A 16,192-nucleotide genomic window follows, 5' to 3' on the forward strand; every position below is an offset into this window, starting at 1 on the left:
GCAATGGGAACCAGCGTTAGCCAAGAGCCCTGTGATCCCCCAGTGAGTCTGTAGTGGCAAGGCAGACCTGAGGCCAGGCCAGAAAGGCAAGTCAGGGAGCCAGGGTCAGGCTCGGGGAGCTGCAAGACCAGGCAGGGACACCCCCCCTTGCACTGCAGCTCCCTTAGAGACCGAGGGAAAGATCTCCCAAGTGAAGGAGGAGCAGAACCCCACTGAGGATCCTCAAGGCCAGACAGCTGCACCACATCTAAGCTGGTCTTGAGACTAGGCTCCCAAACCGCCAGGACTCAGGGGGATTTGCACAGGTGCCTGACAGCAAGCTTAATTGTCTCCACTGAATAGGGGTTCGATTCCTCTGTCCGAGGACAGGCATCTTGTGCCTTTGGGATGTCCTAGTGTACCCCTCCTGACCTCCAGCTGTTACTTCAGAAGGGCTGGTGTCTCCTGTAGGTCCTATGGCATATCTGCCAGCTCTGAGTAAGTGCATTAGATTCTCTGAGGGATTTCAAGGGCTATATACAGGAGCTTAGACACCAGTCCACACCACGGAGGGTCCTACTTGTCGACACCTAGTTGTAATCTGCAGCTAAATCCCACTCCACGTGTCCTGCCTCAGCTAACTGCCAGCAGCACTGAGAGAGAAGCAGCTCCAGAGGAAGTTCAGCTCATTTTAGGTAAAAGTTGGACAAATCTCTCTTTAGAGGTGCCTTCCTCTCTTTGTGTAGAGGAACCTAGGTGATTGATTAGATAAGATAGCTATCCAATAACCAGCTAAAGTTAAATGAGATGTGTCCCACTCTTTGTTTTTAAAGATGTGGCAGTGCAAGAGATACTGACTGAAGACTACAGCCCATGATCCTAATGCAAGTTCCTAGTGCGAGGACTCACTAACACTGAGGGCAGCTACACTGCACATACACCTACACTGTAAAATTCTGCACCTGGGTCTTCTCAGAAGTACCCCAGCCCTGGCAACATTACCTTCTAGCTCCTTGTCTCCTGTCTGCATCCTCTCAGGATCTACAAACTGAAAGCTCTCTGTTTTGTCTGCAGCACTTGAATCACAGAAGAGGCAAAGCTGTGTGTGCCCTAATACATCAAGGAGCACACAAAAACAGCAAGGAGGGGCAATTTCCTCATTTTAATCCAGTAACTTGGTCGAAGCAACACTCAGTCAGCAGGTGAGAGACCAGGGTTCAGTGACCTGCTCTCAGCCCTACATACCACTTCTCCAGAGCCCCTTCCAAAGGCAGAGAGAAGAAACTGTAGACAGAAAGAATACATGAGAGCATCTAATCAGATGTGTAAAGCACTCATCTGAGAGAGGAGAAATCAGCACTTCAGTTTCTGCATCAGCTATTATTTATTTCATCAAATGGCTGCCTGATATAAACCACAAACATTAATTGGCACAGAGGGTTATGGTATCAAAGTTCTTTGTTCTTTTTCTTATACCCCAAGTAACTATGGATTCCAGTGAAAAATGAGTAAAAATTACATAATTCATTTGCCTCTTTATACATCAACTCATCAAAAGCCTATTGAAATATTTCTTCCTGCTCCCTGCATCACACACCCCCACTAACCAGGCCTGGAAGTTTGTTAAGGTAATTAATACAGCAACACAGTCTTTCAGCATGGAGTGATATAAAGGTGGAGAGTGTAATGAGGACAGAGCCAGGCTCTTTCCAGTGATGCCCAGTGACACGACCAGAGGCAATGGGCACAAACTGAAACACAGGAGGTTCTCTCTGAACATCAGGAAATACTTTTTCCCTGTGAGGGTGAGGGAGCACTGGCCCAGGTTGCCCAGGGAGGCTGTGGAGTCTCCATCCTTGGAGATACTCAAAAGCCATCTGGATATGGTCCTGGGCAACCAGCTCTGGGCGGCCCTGTTTGAGCAGAGGGTTTGGGCCAGGTGCCCTCCAGAGGTCCCTTCCCACCTCAGCCGCTCTGTAAGCCTGTGCTTATTTCACTCACTGAGTCTGGTGGACCGCCGGTTGCTTTGTGTCAGTACGGTTATCTAAGTGCTTCAAGGCTGTCTCGCAAGCTGTGACCAGCAGCACTCAGGCACCAAAGTTTGGAGACTGCTGAAAACCCCCGCAGAAGAGAGAACCTTGTAAAAAGAAAATAGATTACTCAGGCACATGACACATTCTGTTTTGCCCCAGGGAAAACTACTGGAAAAGGTCACTGATTCAATTTATTTTTGATCCACTTTAAACTTTGTATAAAAGGACATGATTTGGTGAGCTCATTTACACTGGGCTGAACAGCACAGTTAATATGCCTTGGGTGCTAATCATTTCAATTAACAAAAAATAATAATTTTGACTGAAAAATGTAAGCAGACTCATATTCTTCCTCACAGCCAAATGCACAGGGTCTCTATTAATTTCCGTCAATCCATAAAGTGCAGTTAGGATTGTCTCCTCTCTTTGAGGCCAAATTCAATATTTGGCTGCAACCTGCCCTCTTACAAAGTCTCACCTGTCACTCAGTGGGAAATCCACAGTCCTGGTAGTTGTTTCAGGACATAGTTCGTCCTTCCAACAAAGGGCATCCTGTTTTTCTTTGTTAGCTGGTCTTCCTTTCCTCAACAACAACAATAAAAGCCTTACATAATTAAAACTGTAGCTCTTTTTTAAGGTGTTTTTAAAGACAATCTGAAGGAACGCGTTAACAGCAATGCACACAGCAACGTAAGTATAAAATTGTACACAGATTCTCCCTTAAACAGTGAGAAATGGTGAGAAACAAATTGTTGTGCTATGAAAACTGACTGTGCATCAGAAGCAAATTAAAGCAATCATTCTCAGAGAGCAAAAACATCATTTTTTCTGGAAAATTAGAAATATAATCAGTAGCATAACTATTAGAAACAGTTAATAGCAGAACTCCGTTTAAAAGGTTTGCAGCCTTATTTTTCTGTAGCTCCCTATAGCTTGGTAGCTGGACCAAAATATTTCTAAGTTTAGACCCATGAAGATGCAGACTAAATATAGGATATAAAACAACACTTTATGAAAACAAAAATCCAAAATTTTCAGCTGTGGGTGTCTTTGGTAAGAGGTTCACTCTTAGGTGACTGGATGCAGATCTTACTCATTTCAGTGGGAGTTGTGGGACCAGGCATTTCTGAGCTCAAGGACACTTTTATCCAGCTGTGTCAATGTACATGAAGGAGTTTTGAACCTGCTCTTCATTTTCCCAGACCATTTCTTTTCAGCTTCCTTCTTCTCTCTGCTTCTCTGTCTAAACCGTTTTTTCTCCCGCTCTCATTTAACAAAGACCTCACTATTGAATCCCACACATCTCCAGTCTGGAAACTGGCTCTCCTTGCTATACCATCAAACTTCCTAACTTTGATGAGACCAGGAGGAATGATATTCCCCTCTAGTAACAGTAGGAAATACCACAAGATGTTGCTCAGTGAAGTATTGGCTTTTTTCATTTCATGTCATCTTTCAGTAACATATGGAATGTAAATTCACAAGTTGTAATGACAAAACAGGAGGGAACAAGCACTGCAGACACAGACTCCTTCAAAAAGTTGAGTAAGTTTTCATACTGCTCTGCCCTCACAAGCCCCCCAGGAGAAAAAGGGCCAGCCTAGCTATTACCGGGTATGGTCTGCACATCTTTGAAGATATTCCCGTTCTCCAGCTGCAGCAGTTAAGAATGTCCTGCAGAATTTAAATGTCATTATTGGGGACAGTCTGCTTAAAGTTATCTAGTAAAGAGAAGACACTTGTCTTCAGTATTTGCATAAAGAACAAAACTCCGATAAAATTAATTGGGATCATTTTACCGTCATGGCCAAAGTCAACCTTAAGTGCAGAAAGTAACAGTAATCACAGAATAAACATCAGGCAACAATATTGTTTCTAGCTCAAATCAAGAAAGTTCCTTTCAAAGTTGGAGCAGTTACTCTTTTCCATCTAAACTCTAACACTTCTTCCATGAAACCTGACCCACTGGAAGCAGAATAAGAGCTATCCTCCTTCAAGAAAACAACATATGACTACTCTTTCCTCCTATCTATGACTAATCCCAATTAGAATTTACTCTTTTTATAAATATTCAGGCATCATTTGACGCACTGTTGAAGGAAGATAAATCTGAAACCATTTCTGGATGAGGAAGAATCACAAAGATCATTCACAGGAGGCAAATGCACTCATCTGTGAGAAATGGGAAGTGAAAGCTCTACAAGGATGGAGCACTCTCAAACTATCTGAAGCCCTTGATGGATCTTTTCCCACCTTCTGTGATTAATAGAATGCATAAGCTATTCAGTCTCCAAGCATTTTGCTTGAGGAAGCTTTGATTTGAAAAATGAGGCAAGTGCTTCCAATGCTGTCATTGATAGGAAATTAGGTGATAAAAGAGAGCACACTTAAGCAGCTCTTACATATTCATAATTAGAGCTGTCAAACCGCTATACTATCCTCTCTCTCTCCTTGCATTTACCCAAACGTTCTGTCAGGAGTAATGAAAACAGCAAAGCCAGGGGGATGTGACAGTACTAAAATGCTTCAGAAGTAATCACAGGAGGACAAACTGGGGTGGTGGGTTTTTTTGGTCCAGACCACAGTACAGATATAATTATCAAGTCAGATGTATCTAATAGTTAATTTTCTATGCTGTGAGGTTTTGAGTTGTTTTTCTTTTAATGAATGGTACCATCAGAGGTTTCTCCTTCTGCTACTTCCCCTCTGTTTGGTGCAGTAACAGAGCATTTGACTTAACAACTTTCGACTGTTTTCCTAGAAATACATTCCAGGATGATTTTTCTCATGACTCTGAAAAAAAGGAGAAAATTATTTAATGCAAAATCATAATAATAAGCAAAAAATAGGTAATTTATTTAAATACTATGAAAAGAACAGATATTTATATAGATCCTTTGTTTCTAAAGCCCCATACTGACAGAAGGGGCTTTCAAACCAGGATATCCCAAATATGAAAGTAGGTATACTCAAAAAATGAGGGATTCAAATTGTTATGAACTTCATTAACTTTTGTTCTAGTACTCTATTAGTTTAGAAGAACTCCAACTCAGCTCTGCTTTTTTTGGTCAGTTTTGTGCACAGTGTGGCAAGAAACTGCAGAACATCACCGGCAGCCGTGAGATGTGCTTGAACAGGCAGTTGCACAAGCAAAGCAGCATTTCAGGTTGCTCCTGACTGGACCAAATCTCTGCCACAAACGTTTTCAGAAGAGAAGTATCTGCTCAGGGTGCAAATTCTCACCATTTGGTTCATCACTACAAAAACATCTTCTGTGAGCACAGCTGCTCCTACAGAAGACAATCTTTGCTTCATTTATGTTTTTCCATACACCTTCTAAAGGTATGAGTTCCTCCTGTGCTGGAAGGTCGTGCAAGCAAGCTATAGCTGCAGGAGCTCCAGTGCAGCCGAGGCCTTAACCTGATGTAAAGCATGGTGCAGTGACTTCCAGCTGCCTTCAGCGCCCATTAGGTTGGCCCTTAAGGACCAGCAAGGGCAGATTACAATTTGTCACCTAGCATGTATAACTGCTGCTGGGACCATTTCTAAATTGGAACAGAGTTATAAGGTTGACTTGAAACCCACCGGAGAGGTAGAGAGCAGTACAAGGCAGTAATTGGTGTGCAGTAATGTTGGCCTCTGCTCTTGGTACAGGAAATGAAGACAAATGGCTTTTGCAATTGATACTTCAGGAGGATGTATGCATGAAGAATGGAATTACTTCCAAAGACTTTTGCATAGGTCCATATCCCTATGCTAAAGAAACGAGACTAGCTTGTAAAAATTCAAGGGATTGGCATCTCAGTTTCATATATCTTCTGAGAGGTATCACACGATTAGGGCTAGGGAAAAATAACATTCACAAATCATATTGATCACATGGAAATTGATTTTATAATATTAAGGAATGGAAAAATCCCACACGTATGCAATTCTTCAGAAAGGGAACAGAGTCCAGGACAGACTGTCCGGGTGGTGGATGCTGAATGCCCCAGCGTGTCCGGCGACGACAGCGCCTGAATGTCAGACTGGCTCACAGCTGCACATCCCAGACATGTGCGATGGAAGATCTGGCAGACTAAAAGCAAGCAGCCCCCGCTGGGGAATCAAGTCCCTTGATCTTTATCCCTAAATGTGTGCACCCAGATCGTGTCAGAAACTGGGCAGATAGAAAGGGGGTTTACAATGAAAGACAGGACATGCTGAATGCATAGCCTATGTTCATCCATATCTGCAAACAGGTTGATTGAATGTGCATGCAGGTTTTGTTATAATGTACAAGAAATTTACTGTTTAACCAGAGAAGTATAATATAATTTTCCCACGTGTTTGTGATAGTCCACTTCTGCAAAGGTTTTGTGCTCAATCCACCACCCCAAAAGGCTTTCTTTAGAGTCAGAGAGAGGCAGGAACCACCATGTTTTCCCTTCAGACTGGCCTGACTGGCACCACCTTGCATCCTCCTTTACAACTGTAGGAAAAAACAAGCATTTTGACTTGCAAAACTGTAAAGGGGTCTAAGGAGGACTGGACTTCACGGCTTGTTAGGCTGGATCACTATGATAGTCTTTCTGGGACAAGCAAGACACTATTCCTCATTCCCTTGTGCAAGTGGTGGGTGGATACTGAAACATTTCTGCTGTCACTTTTTGATTTTATATTATGTGGCTTCATGTTGAGCCTTAGTTTGTTGCTTTTTATAGCTCAAGTTAAGCAATACAGTTGAACAAATGTTACTACCCCCCTCCCCCCCCAAAAAAAACCCTGCTGTGAATATTGATTTGCATTTTTGAACAAATTCACTGGGATTACGCTCCTAGCTCATCTCCGACAAGTAATCCGGTGAATTCTCTAATGAGAATCAACCGCAACTGTAAGCAGGGAGCTCTGTGCTCTGAGCATGGGGCAGGCTCAGGTCTACCGGGGAGAATTGAAGGGGCTTTGGCCAACCACCTTAATACTGGTCTCCCCTTCTCACATAACAGGACCCAGCTTTGGCTATGAGGACAATGACACAATCTGGCTTCCCCCTTCACGCAGGTCAGGACGCTACTTGTCCTCACACCTCAGCAGCACAACAGCGCTCAGGGAGGCCACACTGAATTTCTGCCTCAAAGGTTGCAAGAGGAGGACGCAAAAGATATTGCAGACCCTTTTGGTTTTTCTCATTCCCTTCATGGCTGGATCCACAGAGTTGACCTACAGATGTTTTGGGAATCACTCCTGAATTTCAGTAGCGTGAGCAGGAGCAGAGTGCAGCTTGGTGTTAACAACAATACATAAAGCATAGCTGTATAAGTGCTTTCCAGCACAGGGAGCCCCCTGGGTTTAATGTTATACTGAAATATTTACAGTCTTTGACCATGCAGAATAAGCAGGAGAATATTGACAGCACTACAGCAACACAGCAGTGAGCAAGCAGAGTTAAATCCTGAGCCACTGAAGCCAACAGGAAATTTCTGAGGGAGCTGGACTGGATCGTTGTGTATTACCTCTTCACAGACATTTTAAGGACGTATATACTGCTTTTATACTGTACCCCAGAGCACAGTGCTGCTGTACCTGAAAGCCTGCAGCTTCAAAGAGAACAAAGCACAGAAATGTCCACCTCTCCTCTTTTCCTCGCGAGAAAAACTCATTCATTTTTAATGTGATTTTCTGCCAGTCCATCCCCTGAGCTGACTCACTCTGAGGTCAGGCAAGCACCAGTGACACGTGGGAAGCGGCAGGGTTCCACGGCCAGGGAGGCGGGGGCAGAAAATGGGACCACCACCCTCTTTCAGCAGTGCCCAGCCGCTAAACCCTAAAGTTAGCTGTACCGTCACTGCACCCCAAATGTCCCAGTGCATGAGACTCCTGGCATTGGGTGAAATACATCAAGCTGCCATGAGAGGCTCCGGGTAGGACAGAAGATTGCTTGGAGTAGCCTCTGTGAGCACAGGGTCCACTGAACAACACCAGTCTCCCTGCCATGCACAACCCCTTCTCCAGATTACAGGTCGGATGACTGGCTGCATCTGGTACCTCAGGTCAAGGACTGAAAGTGGGTGAGACACAGGTGGGGCAAGAAGGGAGCGATCAGCAAGTCTGTGAGTTGACTGGCCTGCTTTCCACCTTTATCCCTCAAGAGATGAGTAAAGATTTTCAAGGAATTCCTTAAGTAGTTTGATTGCCAAACCCATTTGTATAGAATCATCATCGTCTCAAAGCACCGAAGTATAGAAGAAAAATAGACTATGAGTAAAAATGTAGCAAGGGAAGAAAAGAAAGGAGAGTGGAGGAGAAAAAATAGCTTCTTCAGAGGAGATAAAAAGAAGGAAACAAGAAGAAAAAACCACTCTGAATAGGGAATATATACATAGTACCTTGAACAGTCTCTACCTGTCAAGGTCCCACACAAGAAAGATAGGATCAACCCACCTACCTGTGACACCTACATAATGAGGGCTATACTTGAGTTACTCAAATTGCCACTAAGCTTACTGAAGAGAAACAAGCACTTCCAGGGCAAGCTTTGTCTTGTCTCAAAGAAGTTATCCAGAATATCTCAGTATTTCTTGTTTCTCTCCACTGGCTCTAAACAGAGCCTAAACAACCAGCTCTATGTGGACACCTATAGTACAGACACCTAAAGCTAGATGTAGTTAATACCACAGTGACATCCCACACACTCCTGCATGGTCTCTTCTGCTTCTTGATGTTTGCTGGGACTCTTGACCATCGTGTTGCCCACTTCTCAGAGAGAGGTGCCCATCACAGACAAAAGCTGTCACACTGCCAAGCCAGAGATCAGCTGAATGCTTGGGAAACCAGGACCTGGCACACCACAACACAGAAGACAAGTAAGCTGAGATGTCTTGGGACATCACTGACATGCATTGCCAGTTTCTAGCCATAAAGCCAATGTCTGGGCAAGTAGCAACCGGTGTATTCCTCCCACTGTGAAGACTTTGATAAATCATGTAGAAACAGCAACTATGTCCACTTCAAATTTGTCAAATACAACTGCCTGTGGTAATCTGTCCTTCACAGGCTGGGTTCAGCTCTTGTGTAAATCCACTGAAGTCAGGGAGAAGTCATAAAAGGAACAGAGCACAAGTCCTAGTAGAAAGACAATAGCAGGCATATTCAGTAGCATACTAATTCAGTTCACTAAATTGGGCACTTTCCCGCTTTATTTAAATAATTATAGTGAAAGAGACATTTATAGAATGAAAAGTTTGGAACAAAGTTCAATTTAAACAAAACTGAATGAAATGAAAAGGTACATTTTCAATTGGCAGAAAGAAATGGGCTATATTTGGATTTTAGTCAGAAATTCAAGGACTGTTTTTATCGCCTCTAAATATGGCAGCAGAATTCTGAGGTCCCTGGTACTGGAAGTGATTCTGGAGGCTCATCTTCTTCGGAAGAAGATTAGGGTAATTTTCCACACATTTATGTTTATTAATAGAGGGGGGAAGAAAGATTTAACTGTCTCAGAATTGATGGAAACTTGTAAAAGCCTCAGTGCCCAGAAAAGCTTCTGTCCAGAGCTTGTACTTGCCACTCTAAGCGGCATCTTGCATCAAAGCATTGCTGCCTTCAGTCATCCACCTCTTCATCCCAAGAGAAGTTGCAAAGTTACCAGGAATTCCTGATCCATTCAAGAATGCAACTTTGAATCTGTTTTCAGGCAGGTATTCCAGTAAAATGATGCTGAGTTCAATTCACATGGATGATCCGGGCCATGAACAGTGATGGTCCCAGTTTATGTCCATGGTGGCCTTCCAAACAGGGCTAGCAGAATCTGCACACCCTTGCTGAACAATGACATGGCTCAGCTATTTCCTTTTTTGGGGGCTGCCGGCCTGACTAATTGCTGGCATTCAGTATTTTTGGATGGATTTGGGCCAACAGCCAAGTGACCTTGAGCTCATCATGTTCTGCCAGCTGCTCTGTGATGTTGTCTGCCTACTTCTCAACCCCCTCCCTGTTCTCACCTGCAGAGCGCAGGGGTGTCAGCTCATCCTGACAGGACAACTTCCCTTGCTCCCTTCTGCCCAGCAGAGAATGGTCTTCAGAGAGACAAGGCCACATTTCCCAAACTTGTTGACTTCAGTGGAATAACTTCAGGTTTTAACTGCAAAACAGACAGAGTGGGGATGTGCAGTGAGGACCACTGATGAGCTAGGGGAGCTCTGGGGCAAAGTAGCTCTTTTAACACTTTTATGCAATCTCGTGCCCTCCACAACACCTCTGACCTGCAGTTTCAGCAGGAGACACTTGACAGGGCCGAAGCAGCAGTGAAAATGGGAACATTGCCATGATCCAGAGGTGCAACTGCAGCTCTTCTAGGCACACTTGAGTCACCTTCAGCTCCCGGCTCTGGTGCTGACAGCAAGCATTTCTGCACAGACTGTGCAAATCTGCCCAGGACGCTAGGTGAGCACTTGGCTGCAGATGTCCTCAACGTCACAGCTCCCTTGTTATCTGTACACGAGCCAGGAAATTTCAGGTGAGCTCAGGATGGAAAGGCAAGCCACAGTCCGCCTCTTGAACTGCACAACAGCAAAGGTGTAAACCAAAATGCTGAGTACATGGGACCTCTTGGTACTTTGGAAATGCAAGTGCAGTTGTTGGCACAATGGATGGAAGGGATATAAACAAACTACACATCCCTCCTGAAAACCTCCTGTATATCTACACATGCACCAATCTCCCTGTGAAACAGCATCAGGTTAACTACATGCATTCATAGAATCATAGAATCATTCAGAGGCTTTTAAACCTTGTGATCTTACTGGAAGAGGAAAGCTGAAAGCAGGGCACTTATTTATAATGAAGGCGTTTACAGAAGCAAGACTCTTTTATCTCTTTACCGCATGGTACCGAATAGAGCATTCTGTGAGCATGTGCATCAGATAATTGTGAAAAATGTATCTATCTGCATTGTCTTTGTTAAATATCTCACTAATGTGAAAGAAAGACTAAAGGTCATCTGTCAAATGTAGTTGTGAGGCAGGAAAAAAAATCTCTCATGTTGGATTTCTTGAAACCTTTAGGCTCATGATATTTTTGTTGAACAGAGAAAATGTGATCAATGAATCATTAGGAGTCCTGTGCCTGATAATGGAGGTCAAGAGTACCCTTTGATGATGAGTTTAAGATGCTTTTATCAACCTGTCTCAAGATGGTTGATTGCTTTCTAATGTGATGAGACCCTCTCCAGCACTTGAATTTTAAATATTTAGAGATCTTCATTGTCAAATGCTTCTCAATAATGCTCCACAAAAAATGAATTATGGTGCAAATGAAACTCAAGGCAGTTTTTAGTAAAACCAGAGAGATTTCAGTATTCTGTAAAGACTAATTATGTTTTACAAAGTACTTGCTAAAATAAAGGTAATTAATAGGAAGAGACCTGGAAATGAATGAGGAACTAGGTGGATCTCATTTTCTTTTCACACTAAGCTTCTGAGTATGTAAATACACTAATTTCTAATTCTAACTGCCTCCAGTTAAATTCTGGCTCATTGTAACAGTGCATATGTGAGAAGAAATTAATTCATCTACGCTCAGGTCCTAAGGAGCAAAGCCATTTTCAGCCTTGATGCTTTCTGATACAAAATCTATTTTGCATCTCGTTGGCTATATAGATTACATTCACATTTGTTTCACAATTCTGTTACACAGTTAGAGAAGTGCAATGTGATGTCTGACTAAACGAGAATCAGGCCATCGCACATAAATTTTCACTCCTTTTTCAGGATCCCAATTCCCATTTCATTTACACCAAAGAGAATCACAAGTAAATCCATTTAAATCCACTGGACTGTACAAATGGGAAAACAGAGTAAGGAAGATCTTAATTAGAGGAGATGAGCAGCAGTGTTTCATATTTAAATGGCTGCATGCTTTGTAGAGTTAGAATAGATAGGATTTTGTTCGTGCACCCTTTTTAAAACTCTGACAGCTTAGGCCTTCTTCTTGATAGTTCCAGTATCAGTTCTGAATTTATAAAAAGGAGCAGAGCACAGTTTTTCATTAGGTCCTGCCAGCCCCCACTACTCATGGTATATGAGTTTCCTGTACCCTGTTTTCACCTGGTGATAGAAGACAAATTATTAAGTCACTAATTAGGCTGGTAGCTGTTCAAATTCATATGACTTCACTTTATTGTACAGCTATGTGACATAATGCTCAATTGTCTCATCTGCCATCTGCTTTGGTGTCAAGATGTGCTTTTTTCCGAGTGACATTCTGTTGTCAATTGCAGCATTCTTGACATTTCTAAATGTCTTTGTTGAGAAGTTTGTGGTCTACTTCGTGTTTCCACAAGAAAGTGTTGTTGATCACCATCAGTACTATGGGACTTGCTGTTTGTGGCAGCCAGAGGGATCACTCACCCTGCCATTTCTAGGCAGCACTCTAGAAACTTCTGAAGCTCTCCAGTCATTTTTCCCAATTCCCTGCCAGTTTCGCTTCTGAGTGAAGGATTCAGAAGGCTTCACTTGCTCTGTTTGCTATTTCGCTCTTCACTTGCTCTACACATTCAATATTCTTCTGACATTACATGCAAGTATGACATCAGAAAAATTAATGCTGGTCACAAGGCCATAGTCATCTCATACAGGTCAGGACTGCAAAGAGTTAATATGTTATTGAGATGCTCAGCTTACTGTTCTCAATTTTATTTAATATGGACTGGCTGTGTACTGTACTATATTATACTATGGACTGTATTGTATCCTATAAGGGGGAACCTCTCATTAGGCAGCAGTTGTGCACAAAACTATGTTATACTGGCTCATGAGCTGAATATGAATCAAGTGTGTGATGCTGGGAAAAAAAAAAAAAAAAAGCCAGTCTTATTCTTTGGGGTACTAAAAGGATGGGCGTTGGCAAGACCTGGGAAGTATGTGACTGAATTTCATTTGGGCTATCAAAGCCTAAGAGAGATGTAGGCATATTTGCAAGCTTTCAGGGGAGATCAACAAGAATAAAAAGTCTGGAGAACCAACAACAGACAAGGATGGGTTAGAGGCACAATTATCATCACTGCGACTTCTGGAGGTCCTTCCCATTTGCAGTGCTGCAAGCGTGTGATTTTTAAATTCTCAGCTCAATCCTTCCAGCCCACAAACACCAACGTGTTCTCTTGGGCAAACTTCTAAAGATTCCAGGGAACTGTAGGGAATAGGCGGGAAAAGCTGCCTTGCTGAGGGCTCATTCACAGTGCCCATGTGGGTATGTAACACAAGTTACGAGGATGTTAATAACTGTCTGAGTATCTGCAAGATTTTTTAGCCCTTACACATTCTTTTCAACAGCTTAGCCTAATTGTACCCTCTGAGGGTACCTAACTGTATCTTGCAGATACTCAGACAGTTATGAACATCTTGAACCTAACTGTGCTATAACTGTACCCTCAGAAACAAACAACAGAGCAACTCTTTGGTCTGATGCCGTAAAGCTGTGGCTCTCTAATTAGTCCCACTGACAGTCTGTGCACAAAAGCAGGCTCGGATATCTGGCAAAGCTGATGTAACCCAAGGCAATGACAAGTCATACCTGTCAAGGATCAGGCTGTAGACCTGTACTGTAGCAATGAGAGAATTTGGTTCATAAAAGCTTTCAGGATCAGGCCCTGCGTAGCTTTCATAATGCATTTAAATAACTTCTCTTAGACACTGCAAAAAAAGTAGTTTGTACCATACCGAAAAAGGTCACAACAGCACTTACACTTCAACAAGAGGTAATTAACATATTATTTGGCCTTTCATTTGTCAGTTCTTATAAAGCGATGTACACGGCCAGCAGTTACACAAGGACTCAGTTGTACTAATGTTAGCAGAGAAAAATTTCATTAAGGAACTCTAAAAGTTGCATGGAGGGGTTATTAAGTAACATAGAAGGTATTTGCAGGCTTCCACTTTTATGCTTTAAGGTTCATGCTGAGAATGAATACACAAAGTTTCTTTGTGGGGCACTTGCCATAAGACACGTAGGTTTAAACAAAATATACATAAAATAATCTGTGTTCTATTGGCGTATATGCTCCTTCATTTTGATACCACAGTGAGAATGCAGGGCCTTCTGATTTTTTTGCTCAGTGAGATACACTATTGGAGGATCTTGCATTCAAAACCTGCAGTTAAATACATACCTTGCTTCAAATGCCAAAATCAGTAGGGCTTTTCATGTGCCTGAATACCTTCCTGAATCAGGCTGCAAACAACAGTTTTCCCACCTAGTTTAGCTAAACATGAAGCTGAGAGATGAAGCAAGGTAGCAGCTAACACACGTTCTTTGTCCAAACAGCTCTCATCTAGCATTAGCTCTTATTATCTTGGCAAGCCCCACTCACTGCCCACAACACATGGAAAACCTGACTCAATTTTGCTCTTCTCTGTCCTAACAAAAACGGTAATGTAATGGCATGATTTTAGTGCTGCTACGGCAAAAGTTTGCTAAGGATTTAAAGTTAAAATGTGTCTTCTGGACTCTGAAAGCTCTATCATCCCACTCATTTTTAGACAGAAGCATAACCTGAAAGCAACTTCTTAAAAATTGTCATGCTATCACCCTGAACGACAGCAGAATGAAGAAGTATTTCAAGTGATTTTGGGGACTTGTACATCTGGGCATTTTGCAAAGAGCAAATTTGCAACAATCTGTTGAATTTTCCGAAATTATAATGAAACCAACTCAGAATCATAGTCTGTATCCTGTTTGATCACATCTCAGCAAAGCTGTATACAAAAAAAATTGGTGGGTTTCTAAAAGGAAGGGATCAAAGCTCTAGTTCATAAGGTTCTTAAATTCATGCTTAATTTTATCTGCTTGGGTTTAAACTTCAAAATCCAAACAAAGGAAAATGCAGGCAGTTAGCTTGCAAAACAAACATACCTAGCTGAAGGTAGGTAGGAAGGCAGGTTTACAAGCATATTTTAGTTCTATATGTATGCAATGTTTAAATAGTGTAATTTACGTGGAAAATGCAAACTCAAATGTGAAGGTATAAAAGCAAGATTGATTTTTTTTTCCAAAGGACAGCAATCAATATCACAGTCAAAGTGCATTTTTCCTACACATAAAACAAAGATCTCATGCCACCTTGAAGACTACTGCTGAATCCATTGAGATGATGAACACAAATCTTTGAATTTCTGATCCAAAACCAGTCTTTTTAGCAACAAAGATATTTGATAGAATCCATCTACTTTTCTTTTTGTTCAAATTGTTTGTTTAGAGGGTTTATTTAGAAGACACAGGTGTAGTGTCAGATGTTTCCATCATAATAACTCATAGCCTGAACAAGAGCATCTCCCAAGACCTGTGAATATCCTCAGTCCAGTCCTAAACCATCTACAGGTTTTTTTTTTTTCTTTCTCTAATCAGCGAAAACATAATGAGAATACGCTTTGTCTAGAGCTGTTTTGCACAGCTTGAGTAAATTGGAGTGAAGGAAAAGCTGCAATCATTCAAACCATTCATTTAAAGAGATGTTGCTCTCCTCCTTCCCTACTGATCCTCTAAAACTCATTTATGAAGTATTTTTCCACTTAGCTTTCCTCTTCTTTCCTCTACTCTCTCCAATTGTAGATGTCTGTATTTTCATTGATGTAGGACACAAAGCCCAGTAAAGGCCTTACCAAGTGAGTGAAAAGCAATTGCTTTCCAATACGTAACACTGCCACACCAAATGTACAGCTGGGATTTTCCATGATCCTCTAATTGATGGGTAACATCAATAAGGGTTGAGTCATAAGCTTAATTCACAACTCAACTATTTCTCAAACTTACCATCAACTCTTTCTCAAACTTACCATCAACTATTTCTCAAACTTACCACCACCTGTTTCTCCCACTTACCACACCATTCAAACTTATCGCACCATTTATATCAGTGCATTATAGAAAAGTTAAGCCTGGCTTACTCACGCAATTTAATAGGTACTTTTTCCAGGTGCCCAGGAGTGCTCTGTAGACCTGCAAGAGAAACACTTGCTCTGACACGCCTCAGGACAGCACACGGCTGTTCTGGCCACTGACAAACTAATCCAGAGACGGGCTGCGGACTGGACCATGGTTGCCCCACAAATCAGGGGAATTCAAGCTCAGGACATCACAGAAATAATTAGAAATACTAATGGACATGATCAGGGTAGAGCAGGGACTATGAAGAACAGCTTCAA

Source organism: Harpia harpyja, chromosome 5, assembly GCF_026419915.1.
Source record: "Harpia harpyja isolate bHarHar1 chromosome 5, bHarHar1 primary haplotype, whole genome shotgun sequence".
Taxonomy (NCBI): Eukaryota; Metazoa; Chordata; class Aves; order Accipitriformes; family Accipitridae; genus Harpia; species Harpia harpyja.